The sequence below is a fragment of the Alternaria postmessia genome (assembly GCF_024291825.1).
Source record: "Alternaria postmessia strain BMP 2775 chromosome Unknown scaffold_219, whole genome shotgun sequence".
In the NCBI taxonomy this organism is placed as follows: Eukaryota; Fungi; Ascomycota; class Dothideomycetes; order Pleosporales; family Pleosporaceae; genus Alternaria; species Alternaria postmessia.
In genome coordinates, this window is record NW_026260292.1 from 7,080 (window position 1) to 12,487 (window position 5,408).

The following is a 5,408-nucleotide window of genomic DNA, read 5'->3' on the forward strand; positions in this document are numbered from 1 at the left end:
GATGTCTGCTTTGAAACAGCCGATGTGATTGGTCGGTCGTCGATCTAACGATGACTGATTTTGTTAGATGCTGCACGCAGGGTGAAGCCGCAATCGCTAACGGCTGTAAGTGTGGTTGCCTCAGGAGGTTGTTTGGGAGGTTGCCTCGGGAGGTTGTTTGGGAGGTTGCCTCGGGAGGTTGTTTGGGAGGTTGCCTCGGGAGGTTGTTTGGGAGGTTGCCTCGGGTGATTCCTTTGGGTGATTCTCCATGCGTAATGGTCAGCACGCAGCTAACAAGGATTACCGGTAAGCGGAAGATTCAGGGGTGCACGCAATCTGCAGCGGCTCTAGTGTCAGCACTAAGCCCTCTGAGAATATCGTAGTCTGTGCTCGCACTAGCTCCCGCAGGTCATAGTGGCACCCCCCATCTTGACACTACTACTGACTATCAGCCTTGCGCACTCCCAGGCATTCTGAAAGGCTGGAACGTGTTAGAGTCGTTAGTGATTGCGGCTTCACCCCTAAACACTGTTGCGCAATGGCTTTGGATAGCCCCGCCTTCCGTATGCGGCTTGGTATCAGCTGTCTTGCAGCGAACATGTAGCGCCAAGCCTTACGCGGAAGGTGAGGCTGTTAAAGGGCGAAGCTGCAACCGTTGACCACTGCATACGTACGTGTTCGCAGTCTGGCTTAAAAGCGTTGATTACTAGCTAAGTACGATATTTTGCAGTCCAAGACACTGCGTAAGGAAACGGATGGTGGGCAGATATGAGCAAGATCCGTGCACCTAGTACGAGCGTCTCGGATGCCTCCAGCCAATCAACAAGATCTATGTATTTTAGCGCATCCGGGCTGTCCCACAGTCGTTCAGGGGAGTCACACTGGTTACTGTGGCCTCCGCGTCCAGCTTCTCTCAGCTCTGGCAGACATCTGCCATGTCTCGTCGCAGCCAAGTCGTACTCGCCATCAGACTCGGCAAGGCTCTTCACGTCCTACATTCCAGACTATGATACAGTGTAGGATGTGAAGAGCCTTGCTGAGTCTGGTGGTGAGTAGGACATGGTTGCGACGAGACATGGCAGATGTCTGCCAAAGTGCTTTGCCACTCCTGCACAGCCGGTACGACAGGTAAGTCTGCTCCTCCATACATGGCCAATGGCCAAGTAGCGCTTGGGCAGCATCTTACAATATTGTAGCGTTGAACGATTCAAACGATAACATGTACCACCACTACTCTCTTCTACTTTATTGTACACGTAACGCGTTGTCGCTCGAACATGGAGGACGACTTCAGCCTGCCCTACGAGTCTACAGCTCCGCCTAATTTTGGAGCTACCAAGCTACTGCTACTGCTACTGCTTTGAAAGTTAACAGGTAAGCACTCGGCCAACACGCCAGAGGGATCCCCTTCCGCCCCGAAGCTACAACTAACTGCCTCAAGCTTGCACCCGCCGAAGAAAAAACGATTGTCCAATACGTGCTCGACCTCGATTTCCCAGAACCCGCGCCCCGGCTGTGCGAGGTGGCTGATACGAGTGGAAAACTTCTGGGTATTCGTGATGGGGGAAGGCTGGTGGGCAAGCACTGAGCTGAGTGTTTCGTGGCATGTTCAGATGAGCTCGAAACGGCCTTTCATCGAGTGAAGGACATGCAAAGGATACTACAGGAAGACGCAGAAGTGACTGGCGCGTGGTCCCAGCTGGTAGAAGAGTCCAAGGCTAAGCACGGTGTCCAACAAGGACATGCACCTCTGGTGAGACTGGCTTCCAGGTCGGCGTTGGAGTGTCTGTTTAAAGTAGTAATAGCATCTGAGAGGTGTACTAAGCCACTTGGAGTTCAACATGGCGATCGTGAGCGGGTAACATTGATCGCTGGCATCAATGCGGTAGGGTGGTCAATTTCACCATCACTTATCCTTGAAGCAAAACACCACGATTGCAGCATTTTGTCCAGCAGACAGCGGCTCACACAGTGGGTAGCCATCGCCTGCCTATCATCGATGGCCACGAGAGCCACCAGTCACTTGCCTTCTAGGATCTGTGTGAGGAGAACAGGATTATTGCCCTCTATGCCTTCACACTCGTCGCACATCCTACAGCCGCTTGATGTTGGTTGTCTTGCCCTGCTGAAGCAGGCGTACAAGAAGGAACTCAGGGGCTCGGCAGACAGCCACATCGACAAAAAAGCCTTTCTAACTTAACGTCCATCGCTGTGTGGCGCAAATCCTGGTGTACCGCAACCTGCCAATCAGCTTGCGAGAATGACGGACTTCATCGCAGTTCTCGCGAGCTGATTGGCAGGTTGCGGCACACCAGGATTTGCGCTACGAAGGGATGCACGTTAGCCACCTTTGCGCTAGTGTTTGCAAAGTCGTTTTCAAAGGATCAAGATCCTATCGAGCTTGAGAGTAACTAGCTTAGTCCCACATAATCCAGAGGTGGTGTCATCTAAGCTTTGTTGCAGGTAACACGAAGGACTCTCTCCTTGACGAGGGGTGACGAGGTAGAAGAACAACCACGTCCTCGTCAGAATATGGTAATCACTGCGGGGCGTGTGGATCACGTGATTGAAATGGCATCCTGCCAAGGCTAGGCCTCCGGGAAGCTAGTGGGGCCAGGCGGGATAGGACCTGAAGCAATGGATATAAGCATGGGTTGGATTTCATTATTATATCTGTTGTGGTTAACTTAAATAGTTCATCTCCTACACACATTGTCAACTAGTCATTCCATCGTTATAGAATTGGATTGTCTCTATCATTGGTTAACTTCGATAATTCTTTTCACTATGAATCGCCAGGCAACCCGCACGGCCTACCGGTTTCAACCACCTCGCCTTAGTACGGACCGAGACTACAGAAGTATAGTCCAACCCCGTAACACTTCGTTTGTGCGCTGCCGTCCTCGTTGCCTCCGTGACAACGTCGTTCGATCAACACCGCGTTTCTTTCGCAATTTCAAGGCACTGGAATCTAGCCCCTTGCCCAGGCGATTCGATACCTTCAGACACTTCCTGAATCGGATCTGTGGTGGAGAAGATTTAATGCGTTAGGGTCAGGACGATCGTAATGTTATGAGGTTCTGGGTGGCTCCTCGGGTGGACAGACACGGAATTACTACCGATCGCCGAGAGTCTGTCAAGGACACGACGCTTGGGCATCAGGCCAACACGTCGACATCGTCTTTGCTGCTTGTGGTACCAGAACCATCTTCGGAAGAGTGGAGAGCCAACACTAGAGCACTCTCACGCATGTTTCTATCCTGTAATGACGCAAGCCTGTTTTGTGAATGGTGGGATTCGAATTGGAAACCAATCGATGTGGTTGAAGCTATCGAAGCAACTGTGATCATCCAGAGCAAGCTTTGCACAGCACACAAGATCTGGATCTGTCAGTAAGTGTTGTGAGAGACTGTGCTAACTTACCAGAAAGGCAGTCTTTGGTGGGTACCATAAAGTCAGTGGAGTTGCACCAACTAGTGCACTTATAAGTAGTGGTGCAACAACAAGACACCAAATCCGCCACTTCCATATGTGTCGGAATTTTGTTCCTCTGAGGGAACAGATCCACAAGATCCATAAGAGAAAGACGGTGTAGTGTAAGCCCCAGCCGACATGCAAAATAGGCACCAAGGCAGATCTTGCCAAGTGAGGAGTTAGACCAGGCGCCGCATCCCATATGCACAGCCCTGCTGCAACGCACTGGAGACAAGCAGTGAAAATGAGAGCCAGTACTCCGTAAGGCCACAATGATTCACCCGGAAGGAAAAGAAGTATCCGAAGATGGTAGACCTGTGGTTTGTCAACAGACAATTGCCATGGTCGGGCGTCACCAACCTTCAGAACCGCTGCCTGCATCCATGCCAGTTGATACGATGATAGCGATACAGCTTCGAGCCTCAATACCGATGTCACTATCGATAAGACGAGGCAGCATATCCACAGGCCAATATTTATGATGATGTACCGGCGGTTTGACAAGAGTGAGATGTTCTGGCAGCGGCTGCTTTCGACGTGGCGTATGTATACCTCGGTTAGTAGGAATAAAGAGCTGAAGCCAATAGGAAGCGCCGCCGTTGCAGAGAAGCCCATCTCGAAAGTCAACCGGCGAATGACGAAAGGGCGGTGGATCCATGGATTTAAAGGACTTCTCAGCCTCCTAGGGTCTGACCTAAGCATAGCGCGGATAGTTCGGACTTTCAATCTCAACATTTCTCGCACGGCACACTTTGTTGAAGTCAGACACCTTGATTTTGCTACAGGTACATGTTGCAATTACCGGGCACATTCCGTCTGCCTTCTTACCTTGCAACGCTAGTGTAGCTCGAGCCTACGGCCACCGGGGTGTCAACGAGCTCTCACCCTTACTTACAGCCCTAATTTTTTTGCGCCTCAAACAGGATAACCTGCGCCTTCTCCAAGGTCTCTCACAGCTCACATGCTACAGCATACAATAACACACTGTCGCACGGTTGGGTGCAGGTATAGTAGACATAATGATTAGAAGGGTGTGTATGTGTTGTGTTGTGTTGTTTGTAGCATCCTAGCTCAGCTTATATGGAGGTCATTGCCCAGCGTTATTGGTAACGAGGTTCATGTTCCCGACAGCGCTTGGTCTGCGACACACAGTTTTCAGCTAACGCCCGTCCCTGCGAAACGGGGCACGCAGGGTGTCCCGTTTCGCAGGGATGGACGTTACCACCTCGTCCTGCACTTCATAGTCACGCACGACTGCCTTGAACAAGACAATATGCAGTAGAGATTGTTACATATTTAACTTTTCGTCCGACACCTTGTCGATATAGCTGGCTGAGAGACGTAAGCTATACTTCCCCTGTAAGGTTAGCGCGGTTGAAGGCTCCGCACGTGATCAGTGCCTGTGTTGGCTCCTAGAATCTGGCCGCCTCGCTACTTGTGCGGCTAGGAACACGACGTTGCGGAATCTCCGGACAGCTAATCTAAGTCTCTTACACGAAACCAAGCCCCATCCCAGACTTGGTCAACACGACAAAAGATATAGCGTGCTTGGCGATGCAGCAAGACATATCGACACTATTACAGTGCTGAACGCCGGTAGGCCGTGACTGATCGCCTTGCACAGTAATAGCCAACTAGGCGAGACTTGGGCACCTTTTCCATGCACTTAGCGCCCGGGGTTAGTCAAGCCCCACGAGAAGAGATGGCGGCGCAACGCTTAGCGTCCATAGCGATGTTCTGGTGAGATGTGAGGCCATTTTTCGTACATGTTGAGTAATCGGGCAATTACCATCGCGCATGGCACGTTGCCGACGCTCCGATGGTTGCTTACTGTAGCCAGGACAGACCAAGGCTCACCTGCCGAGGTAGAAAGCTGCAATGTCATGCCTGAAACACCTGTAGCTAAGGCAACCATAGACTTGCCACCACCAATGTCAGTGCGCGGGTCGAGCCCG